The following is a 12,540-nucleotide window of genomic DNA, read 5'->3' as shown; positions in this document are numbered from 1 at the left end:
GGGAAATAAGATTTGAATATAGGATTCTATCTTGTAGCCTAGAGACGGGAAGTTCCATGGTGGTTTCTGTGATTTTCCTGGAGCGACGATTTCAAGAAAGCCATGGTAAATTATTTCTGGTTTTTGTTTTTATATGGTAATATTGAATCTTAAATTGGGAATGAGAACGTTCAGATGAATGGTTATAGGAGAATATCTTATGGTTCTTAGTCTGATGAGTGTATTAGTTGTGTAATAATGATAGAGTTCTAAGACCGTATTGTGCCATTTTCAGTATGGACCCTAGGAACAACAATACGAATGCTGATGGTGGTGATGAAGTAGGCCCTTCTAATTTGGATGATGGAGATTCTGATGCAGTGCTATGTAGTGTCACGTAGCAAGTGATGGCAGAAATGGCCAGGAATTCAGGGGAACGGGGCTACACAATTGAAAAGTTTGCCTATATGAATTCCCCATCATTCTCTGGAGGGGCCGACCCATTCATGGTTGAGGACTGGGTCTAGGAGATTGAGGAGACGTTGGTAGTTCTCCCTTGTACCGGTGAGCAGAAGGTTCTATTTATTACGTTTAAGTTGACAGGAGAGGCTAAACGCTGGTGGAGATCAAGCGAGATTGCTAGAGGAGCAGAGACTTGTGCCTATAACCATGACTTGGAGCCCCTTCAAGGAGATATTCTTCGAGCGGTATTTCCCCACTACTATCCGAAGTTCTAAAGCGGTAGAATTTTTGAATTTGACCTAGGAACACATGACGGTACAGTAGTACGCCACTAGATTCATCGAGCTGTCCCGTTTTGCCCTATACATGTTGCTAGACGAAGAAAAGAAGGCGAGAAAATTCGAGGACGGCTTGAGGCATGGTATATATGAGCAAGTAGTGACTTTCCAGGTCTAGACTTTTCCTGAACTAGTAGATAAGGCCACAGTGATTGAGACCAACCTACAGAGGGGTGCTAGGGCACAGAGCTAGAGGAAAAGGCCTACTGTCACACCCCGAACCCCAAAAGTGGGCCCTAGGGTGTGATATGAGAACCAAACCTGTATCTGTATCATACAAACATCCATGATACTAATAAATATGAGGGTCCAACCCGATAGGGCTCACGGATACCCTACTCACAACCACTATTCACATGAATAACATAGCGGAACATATTTCAACCTATTACATTCATTCATACCAGAGTACTAAGTCTTTCATAATACAAAACGTCAACCCAAGGTATCCAACATAATCCAAAATGACATCCCAGCTACAGTTTAGTACTCACAATAGTACTTACAAAAACTAACAGAATACTACGCTCCAGAACCCTCTAGAATGCTAGGTCCGACTACCTAAAGGACCTGAAATAGATTTGTATGATTGGAGTGAGACACTTCTCAGTAAGGGAGAATCAGGTTATATCAATGTGTGGGCACATAAGTGTTATTCCAATAAGAAACAAAGCATTTCGCATTTCTAGTATTTTTACAAACAGTTCTAGTATATTTCACAATCATCGGTATAATCCGGAAAACTAGCATGTCATTATTGACCAACGGTATTGAACCGACATTCCACAATCCTCGATATTATTCGGGAAATGGGCATGTCATTATTGACCCACGATATTGAACCGACATTCCACAACCCTCGATGTTATCCAGGAAACTGACATATCATTATTGACCCCATGGTATTGAACCTGCGCTTTAGTAACCATAATCCGGCAAACCGGCATGCCATTTTTGACCCACGATATTGAACCAACATAAATCTAGTATTTTCACACTCTTTGGCGTAAACCGGCAATTTATGACCATCGGTACTAACTCGGCATGTCTTACGACCCCACAGTATTAATTCGAAATGTCTCAACCCCATAGAATCAAACTGACATGTCATTATTGACCCCACGGTAATTAAACTGGCATGTCAGTAACCACCATTCTTGAAAACAGTTTGGAACTCCAGTTCCTATATTTCATTTCAAACACATCAAAACTCAATCATCACAAAATATCCTCTCCTGCCACATCTATTTGGATAATTAAAAAAATCATATGATAATTGATATGGAAATACAGTTTAACATAAAATAAAGGTATGGTCATCTCTATACTTTAGTTTTATTCAAATAAACGATTTTCCAAAAGAAATGGAGATGATACTCGAAACCCTAATTTTCTTGAAAACCACACACCCTAAAAATCGACAATCTCACTCGGTGAAATTTTCCAAACAAGTAACCAAAACATCCGTATAAACATAACCTACAGTTTTACCAAATCAGATTTTAAAAATAACTGATATAAACAAATCCCCTTACCTGTTCTCGAATACTAAAACACGACTCGAAACGGCTCGAAACATCCACATGGATTCCCAAATCCTAAAACCGAAAGATCATATGTCAATATCACCCTATTTATTACAGATCTACAAGTCACTAGGCTTGTTTCGACCCTTACCTCAACTTCGGGGTAAAAACCTAGAAATCCTCAAATCGAGATTCTACTCTGTAGGACTTGTAGAGATTCACCCACTGATCCACATAGTAATGTTGGATCATTAATTTGGGCAACGAGCCACCCGAGATCTTATAAAGAGAGAGTGAATTCGCAATAGAGAGAGAGAGAGAGAGAGAGAGAGAGAGAGAGAGAGAGAGAGAGAGAGAGAGAGAGAGAGAGAGAGAGTATCTCCTCTAAGATATTTATATATAAATATCTAAAAATATCTCCTCTAAGGTATATATATATATTGTTTGAGTTACTACAATCTCTCCTCCTTATAAAATTTCTTCCTCAAATTTTGTTAACTGTTTCTATCACATCAGCTGAACTCTAACTGCTCTATCTTTAGGAAGAGCCAACGGCCACCCACATAGCAGCCTCATCCCAAATTTATTACCTGCCCTCACTTATGGCGGCAGAATACCGTGGTTACACATAACGTCTCGGGAGATTACAAATACAAGCTCTCTCGGAAACCAAACAAACCACTTACTTACCACTCTGCTTACCTATCTAACTCTAAGAATCTCTGAATAACTGAGGATACTTCTGACGCATCTCTGACTCTGGATACTTCTGACGCATCTCTGACTCTAACTCCCATGAAGCTTCCTTAACTACATGATTATGCCAAAGTACCTTCACAAGCGAAATCTTCTTAGCACGTAGCTCTCGTTCCTTAGAGTCTAGAATCTAAACTGGTATTTCATCATATACTAAAGTGTCCCTGAGCTCCAAGGACTCGTAGTTGATCACATGCGAAGGATCAGAAACATACCTCCTAAGCATGGACACGTGGAATACATCGTAAATACTAGACAGTGCTGAGGGTAATGCTATCCTGTACGCCACCGGATCGACTCTCTCCAGAATCGTCCTTTTTATCTCCTCATCATTTGGAACACATAACCTAATGTCAAACCTCAATACACCATCATTAGAGATGTTAAAATATGCAGCCAACCCCTTCTGCACTTTCTCTACAACCTCCACTAACTCCTCTTCATTGGCCTGCACAGCTTTAATTCTCTTAAACAATGTCGGCTGGATCACCAAGCTAGCAATGAATGCTTGGTAACTACCACCCACCAATTCTACGAAGAGACTTTCTAGATCCATTCTGATATGATGTTGATCTACCACCGATACTGACACATACTCTAACTTTCGACTCAACGCAATAGCTACCACGTTAGCCTTTCCTAGGTGATAACTGATGGTGCAATCGTAGTCCTTGATTAGCTCAAGCCACCTCCTCTGCCTCATATTCAACTCCTTCTTCGTGAAAAAGTATTTGAGGCTCTTTTGGTTTGTGAATATCTCACACTTTTCGTCGTACATGTAGTGTCTCTAGATCTTCAATGCATACACCACTGCCACCAACTCCAAATCATGTGTAAGGTAATTCTTCTCGTACTCCTTGAGTTGCCGAGAAGCATAAACAATCATTTTCCCCTATTACATCAGCACACATATCAAACCATTCAACGATGCGTCGCTAAACAATACAAAAACCACCATCCCCAGATGGGATGATCAAAATCGAAGCAATGACCAGTCGGTGTTTTAACTCCTAGAAACTCTGCTCGCACTCATAGGTCCAGTCAAATTTCACATCCTTCCTCGTTAACCATGTTAGAGAGCCAGATAACTTAGAGAATCCCTCCACGAACCGACGATAATACCATACCAGTCCTAGGAAACCCCAAACCTCCTGCACGTTCTTTAGTTTCATCCAGTCAACCACTACTTCAATCTTATCTGGATCAATTGAGATACCACCCCTCGACACGACATGGCCCAAAAATGCAGCCTATTCCAACCAGATTTCGCATTTTTTCAGCTTAGCATACAACTTCCTTTCCCGCAGTACCTTAAGTACCAACCTTATATGGTTTTCATGCTCTTCTAGACTCCTCGAGTATACCAGAATATCGTCGATAAACACCACCACGAATTGGTCCAGGTATTCATGGACAACCCTGTTCATTAGGTCCATAAATACCGTCGGAGTGTTAGTCAACTCGAATGGCATGAATAGAAACTCGTAGTGGTCATATTTGGTTCGAAAAGCAGTTTTTACCACTCCTCGGAATTGACCTTCACTCGATGATACCTTGACCGTAGATCGATTTTAGAGAAAACCTGCGTTCCCTGCAGCTGGTCAAAAAGATCATTTATGTAACGCCCCAGACCCGCCACGCAGGGCCCAATGTGTTAAGAGACCGACACACGCCTCTGATACCATTTACGTAGCGGAAATAATAAATATCTTTAACAGAAAATACCAGAGTGCTATATTTACATACATTGATCCATAATAATTACAACCTAATCCTTCATATTATAAATCTAGAATTAATACATAGTAAACATAAGCTAAATACATATCCGATTTGCTATATTTAACTCACAAAACTACCCTGCCTTGTAGTTACCTAAACTCGATCACCTGGATAACCTGAAAAGATTTAACATATGTCGGGGTGAGACACCTCTCAGTAAGGAAGAAATAGTTTATAACAGTGTGTGGCTGAAGTATTTATAATACAATTTAAAATATCCATCTTAGGTGTACACACAGTTCACAAGAAGCCAGATAACATGCCCATAATCGCACGGGATCAATGTCCATATCATCCAATCACATACCCATAACCAATCAGTATTTTAATGTTAGTTTCCGAGAATAGGGAAATCCACCCGCCCATACAAGTGGGTTCCCTCTGCTTTAGTGTTAACACCAGGGCACTCACCTTTCTCAGTAAGCCCTTAAGGATATGTATTCAGGTAAAGACATCAAGAATGGGGAAGATCACCCACCAATACAAGTGGCTTCCCTCTACCCTAGTATCCATAAATAATTACCAGAGTACTCGCCTTCCTCAGCAAGCTCTCGGGTGGAATAATTTACTTTACCCAAAATACTTAATTTATTAACATTCGTACACAACCAACATAATCGCTTCACAGAATTTCACGCATACGCCCATATTATAATCAATCCACACAGGATCAAATCACGCAGCATCAGTGTCCATATAGGACTAGTCCACACAGGACTAATCAAATCACACAACATCATTGTCCACACAGAACTGCTCAGCTACAACATCAACATCCACACAGGACTGGTCCACACAAGACTAATTAAATCACACAGCATCAATGTCCACACAAGACTACTCAACCCACACAGATTACAAAATAAACACCCCGTTCATAATAAATAGGTAAACAACCTCCTTATACCACTGCCAATGTTTTACCTCCCAGTATAAATGTCCATATAATGACCTCCTCATATCACTGCCAACGTTATATCGTCATTCACATAAACCACACCACAGATCAATCACAAACCTAACTAATCAACCATGTCCATGCAAATACCACAGTATACTCAACCATCCAGTATTTTCAACCAAACAATGTTCACAATCCAATCGGTGTATTCTACCAGACAAGAATTTCAGTCAAATAACATTCACAATCTCAACCATTTCCTCATTCCACATAAATGACAATCATTTAATTTGCAAAATGGTGTCAACCACACAATTTTTCCCAATCTAATACTTATATAATTAAAACAACATTTTCAATATCAGTTTGGTTTAGAAAAATTATACCTGTATATGTAGGATTTTTACCCAAAATTAGTCATTTTAATAATTACTAAAAAGCTATTATAAAATATTTTCCCTTACCTAATTCATGAAAAACCTCCTAAAATAACCAGTCCTGCACCCGCAGGGGTTCCCCGTTCAACGCCCTGAAACCACATTTCCTAGAACTAAATTTCAGTATTTCTTCGCATATAATATTTCCTACAACTAGGGTAAAGCCAAATTTTACGTAAAAAGCCTTACCTTAAATTTAGGATATATTCCTAACTAGTCCCACCAACGATCCACTCCAGAAGATTTGTAGAGAACTCTTCCAGGAGCGTCGTGGTAGCTTTAGGTTGTCAAACTAGTTGAAATTCGGCCCGAAATCAAAAAGAGAGGGTGGTAGTTCCGAATTTTAGTAAGAGAGAGAAAACATGCAGATAATTCCCGTAGAAATGAAAGAAATTCACTTTATATACATAGGGATTCGTCGACGAGACACATCGATTCGTCGATGAGACAGCCACCTCGTCGACGAATTTCAGTCATGCGAAGAACCCCTCTCAGTAATTCCTCGTCAACGAGACACATACCCTCGTCGACGAGCTTTGAAGAACATTCGTCGACGAGACTAGTTCGTTTGTCGACGAATGCTGGCTACCACATTTTCGAATTTATTCTTTCTTCCCTTCCCGTCTTCTTTACTATTTCAAATTATTTAAAAATTTTCAGGTTGTTACAATTTATATGAGACAACGGGTATTTGTTCTTAACTGTTACCTTGTTAATCTCACGGTAGTCAATGCACATCCTCATTGACCCGTGTTTCTTTTTCACGAACAACATTGGAGCTCTCAAAGGCAAAATACTGGGTCTGATAAAGCCTTTATCCAGTAGTTCCTACAATTGCTCCTTCAACTCTTTAAGTTATATTGGAGTCATCTGGTATAGAGCTTTAGAAATCAGTACCTTTCCTAGTAGCAATTTAATAACGAACTCCACCTCACGATCATGAGGTAAACTAGGTAAGTTTTCTGAGAATACATCCGAAAATTCATTAACCACTCAGATATCCTCGAGCTTTAACTCATCCCGCGATGGCTCCTTTACACATGCTAGGTACCCTTGACACCCGTCCAAGAGTAACCTTTTTGCCTATATTGCCGATAGAATCTATGGCGCCGAGCGCACACATGATCCCACGAACTTATACTCCTGTCCATTTGAAGGTCTGAACACTACCTCCTCCGTATTGATTTAGTGCAGGCGTAGCACTCATCGGCGCACGACAAACTCGTTCCATATAGCTCGGTTCACCGCAACGGTGATAGTTACCCATGAACGGCTGACACTCACCCTCATGCCACCTATGGCACTTGGGACACTGTGGGCGAGATGAATCCCCCTATGGACCCCGTGGTTCTACCTCCCTTCGTTTACCAGCACTGTAGATATTCTTCTTCCACTGCCCCTGACGAGCACCAGTCTGTGAACCAGTAGTTGCTGGCCCCTTCTTCTGATATTGGACTACCACTTCCTCCTGAAGACTAGCTTCAGCCATGGTGGCTTTATCCACCAGTATAGCGAATACTCCTCCAGCAGACTCACATCCGTCCACCATCTCTTAACTTCACTTGCTAGCTAAAATGTAGCATAGAGAACCCTCAATTTATCTATGCAGTGCAGAACTTCAGTATCTTCTCCGTCTTCTACACCCAGTTCTCGGCTACTATTGGGTCAAATCCTCTAGTGAACGTCGGAGGATGCATGCAGGTAAATTTCTCGATAGTGCAACCTACAGCAGTAGGTGGATGTTCCCGTCCCCTAACACTCCACCCAATCTTTCGCAAGACCTACTTAGTCAAGCCTCGAGGCATGGTAGGAGACCCATCGGTCGAAGTCCCCTCCGAGCTACCGTCCAAGTTATTATCCTTGGGATCCATTCTGAAAACAGGATAAGAATATATTAGTATTCTTATGTCATAGCACAATTAACACAATCATTGTAAAATAATCATGTTAACATCTAAATTCTCGGGTCCAGGTCTACCTCACAACACTGACATGAAATCATCAATGGTTTGCCATGATTTTACTAAAACCGTCATTCTAGGAAAAACCCAGAACACTATGAATGAATCCCTATCTAGCTACAAGACAACCCTTGACCTACTTTACCCATATCTCAATCTTCCCATTCCTTACATTCCTCTACTCTGGTATGTTTACCTAATCAAGCCTAATCAAGTCTATAAGACCTAACAACCTAGTTGTTGGCCTTACAAGGCTTAATATCCTATTTTGATGCTAACTGTAACGACCCGAATAAAATGGTAGTTAAATAATAAAAGAAAAGGGAAATTGAAACCGGAAATAGAAGGAAGCCATCGACAAAGCGTTCGTCGATGACATTGAATTTTGGAAGGACTAAAGGAAAGGGGGCCAATAGGGCTTCGTCGATGAATACAGGGGATTCGTCGACGAAGACTTTAAAGATTTTGTCGACGAACACAGGGCTTCATCGACAAGAAAATACCGAGAAGGGTTCTGAGGCAGCCTGAATTTTGTCGACGAATACAGGGTTTCGTCGATGAAATTTGTGAAGGACTCATCGACGAAGAACGGACTCGTCGACGAAATCCTCTGTTTTATATATACAAAAATCTGAAATTTTATCTTATGAAAGAAGCCATCACTCTCTTCTCTCTCTCCCCTTCAGTTCTCTCTCTCTCTCTCTCTCTCTCTCTCTCATCATTTGTGGGCCAGATATACGTCAGATCGACAATCTGAAGTCACCACGACGCTCATGGTGGAGTTCTCTCCAAATCTGCTAGAGCGGATCGTGGGAGAAAGCTAGTTGGAAGTCATCTCAGAGTTGAGGTAAGGCTTTTTAAGTCATATTTAGTCTTGCGCTAGTTAGAAGAAATGTTGTGCGCATGAAAATATTGAAGTTTAATATTGGGGGTTTTCAGTTTCAGAGTATTGGTCAGGGAACCCCTCAGGTGTTAAACTTAAATGCTTTTAGGTGAAAACTTTCTACTCAATATTTGAGTTTTTGGCAGTTGAAGAAAATATTGTATGCTTCGAAATACTGAACTTTAATTCTAGGATTTTTCATTTTCAGGGTGTTGAGTTAGGAACCCTGCGGGTGCGGGGCAGTTTTATTAGGGGCTTTCCAGGAATTAGGTAAGGGGATAAACTAAGTTAGTTTCCGTTTTTGAGAAAATGCTTATATATATTTATCATTTGATTTATGAAAAATGTATATGTTTATATATATATATATATATATATATATATATATGTTTTACATTTGCAAAATACTGTGAAAATATCGTATGTTGAATATGTGGAAAATCTATTATGTGGCATGAGTAAAAATGTTGTGAAATACTATTTTTCTGGGAATGTGGATGATATGGATTTTTATGATGGAAAACTGGCGTACAGGCTGAGATTTTTATGTGATTTGCCGGCGTACAGGCCGTGCTATGTGACTGTGATTTGCCGGCGTACGGGTCGTGCTATGTGACTATGATTGCCGGTGTACGGACCGTGCTATGTGATTACTGTTGCCAGCGTACGGGTTGTGCTATGTGTAGCTGGCGTACGGGCCAAACTATGATAAAATGTGTAATACCGGCGTATGGGCCGATGATTTTCATGATACATGTATATATGTGAAATGATATGATTGATGTAAAAATAAATGATATGAGATATTTACGTATCACAGTTTCAGTATATGTATATGATATCAGAACCTGGTTGGCTTGGTTTAGGCTAGCACTTGCACGGTACCGTTGTTATGTGCCATGGTCCTCGTGATCATGATATCTGTGTTAATGCCGCTGTACGGAGTGGTGTGAGATTGGATGGTCGATGTGATTATTTTCAAGAAGTGTGCTGTTATCGCCCCTGGTGTACGGACCAGTCTGGGTAGACCCATCGGACCTACAGACTAGACTATTGACTTGGCAGTGATTGGCCAACCATTGCCAGGTCCCGCCTTCGGGCCACACAATCCAGTCATGTGGGGGGTAATACATGACAACAGCCAACTAACCTATCAGGATTGTTTTATGTTATTATTATTATGATATGAGATGAGAAATGTTTATGAGAATGCAGTATGTTCTGCCATGTTTTGATATACTTATGTTTTCCCAGATTTGATAAACAGTACTAAATATGTTATGTACGATATATGTAGAATACGAAATACTCATGTTGCCACATATTAGTATTAGTTTATTTCCCTTATTGAGAGGTGTCTCACCCCTAAATCTTATACATTTTTCAGGAGCACCTGATAGGAGAGTGGGAAAAGCCCCGCTGATCTAGAGCAGTGTTTGCTCTCTTTGGAAAGGTAAGTTTTTGGTAGGGACAGTTAGGATTTTTGTGGGACCCTAGGTTTATTTTTGGGATGTACACATATTGAGAGATAGTGTTTGGAGTACTCTAGTATGATGTATTGTACATTATGACGAGATGTATATGATTTTATACTTTCTGTTGCGTAGGCTTCTGCTGTATGTTCAGATGTATCCCTGGTACTCACGGGTCCAGGTGAATTGTGACCTACTGAGTTGTGATGTTTGATGTTGATATTATTTTTTTTAAAAAAAATGTGTAGAAAATGAGCGGGTCGTGACACTAACAAACAAGTAGAACTCAACATGTGTTAAGTGATGGATTTTAGGACTCAAGGATAGAGCGTTAAAGAATTCATGAAAGCTTGTACTTCAAAGAAGGAATTCAATATAAAGTTAAAAGCATGGATTCAAAAATAAAAGCTTGAAGACAATGAGAGCATGAGAATTAAAGGGAACTTGATGAAAGCTCAAAGAAAGATGAAACAAGCATGAAGACCTCAATGAATTTAAGAATTGAAAATTCGAAAGAGTCTAGGAAATTTCATGTAAGTACTTCAAAGAATTTCAATATGGATGCATGAAACTCTTAGGTAAAATTATTGAACCTAGATACCTTTGGAAATACTTAGAAAATATTTTTATAAGGTCAAAAATTGTTTCAAAAAGGTTAGAATCATTTTTTGAATGAAAAACACCAAAAAGAGGATTTCTTAAATGCTGTTAATTTTTCTACATCCGCATTGATGTACATTTTTCTCTATCAAACAATCTTTATTTTAAAATGTGTTCAACCATACGGGAGTACATTACTTGATTAACATCTCAAAGATAAATTAACTGAGAGTTTATTTGAATTCTGAATATTGGGAAAAGTGTAGATATTGTGTTGATTGGATTTTATATTACATATCATATTAAGCAAATCAATTAATATAAGGCTTCACATCAGCAAACACAAATTATCATTCACTATAGGGTTTAATTCAAATTTATGACCAGGGCTGACAACAAAAGCTGAAAGTTGAGTTTAATATATTGATATATTGTGGCTAAATAGTTTAAAGTTTGAATGTGTTTATATTCCAAAGAGTGTTGAAGCTTGCGTACTTCCATTAATCTAATAGTGCTGCAGTTAACTTATACTTGGGAAATTAATTGGTTGTTTTGTTTGAATATTGTGCTTAATTGATTGGTTGTTTAATAGTATTGCTGATTGGATAAAAAAATCTAAGTTCTTTTGTGATTAAAGAGTTAAACAAACAAGTCGAGAATTGTTTAAAAGAATTAAAAGAAAGTTTTAAAATCCAGTTCACCCCCCCCCTCTTGGGACTATACTTTACTTTTCAATTGGTATCATAGAGGGGTTATAACAAATTCTAACAAGTAGTTATAAAAAGATCTAATGGCACACTTAGGTGTAGCTCCTTTTGGAGAGGGACAATCTTCAACTAGGCCACCAATCTTTTGTGGACACAATTATACATTTTGGAAAAAGAGAATGCAAATATACCTTCAAAATATGAATTGGAAAGCTTGGAAGGTTGTCACAAATGGTGATCTAATTCCTACTACATTAGTAGATGGAAAACAAATACCTAAGGAAAAGAAAGACATGATTGAAAGAGATTATAAAATGTTGCAAATAAACTCTAGTGCTATGAATGCTCTATATTGTGCTTTAGATGTCAATGCATTTAATAGAGTAATGACTTGTAAATCAGTTAAGGAAATATGAGACAAGCTAGAAGTCACTTACGAAGGCCCTATAGATGTTAGGGATAATAGGATCGATATGATTACAATTGAATATAAAGCCTTTAGGATGAACTCGGATGAATCCATAACTAATATGTTTACTAGGTCCACTCACATAATAAATTCCCTAATTGCACTAGGAAAAACCTATACTACTTATGAGATGATAAGGAAAATTTCTTAAAGGGTTGCCAACTATATGGGAACCAAAAGCCACTGCCATAACAAAAGGAAGAAATCTGAAAACCACTTCCTTAGATGAGCTTATAGGTTCCTTACTCACATATGAAATGACAATTA

The 12,540-nt window shown here is 39.0% G+C and overlaps 1 protein-coding gene across 1 annotated transcript in view; it reads left to right on the top strand.

Annotated features, from left to right (window-relative positions):
* The window catches only part of LOC131166925 (uncharacterized), a 47,662-nt gene extending 37,035 nt beyond the window's left edge, over positions 1 to 10,627 (top strand). The window contains exon 2 of the mRNA XM_058125574.1: positions 10,413 to 10,627. The gene's annotated coding sequence lies outside the window, so the exon portion shown is untranslated. The remainder of the gene's footprint in view (positions 1 to 10,412) is intronic.
* The last annotated feature ends 1,913 nt before the right edge of the window (positions 10,628 to 12,540 follow it).

Source organism: Malania oleifera, chromosome 10, assembly GCF_029873635.1.
Source record: "Malania oleifera isolate guangnan ecotype guangnan chromosome 10, ASM2987363v1, whole genome shotgun sequence".
In the NCBI taxonomy this organism is placed as follows: Eukaryota; Viridiplantae; Streptophyta; class Magnoliopsida; order Santalales; family Ximeniaceae; genus Malania; species Malania oleifera.
This window is presented reverse-complemented; position numbering and strand designations above follow the sequence as displayed.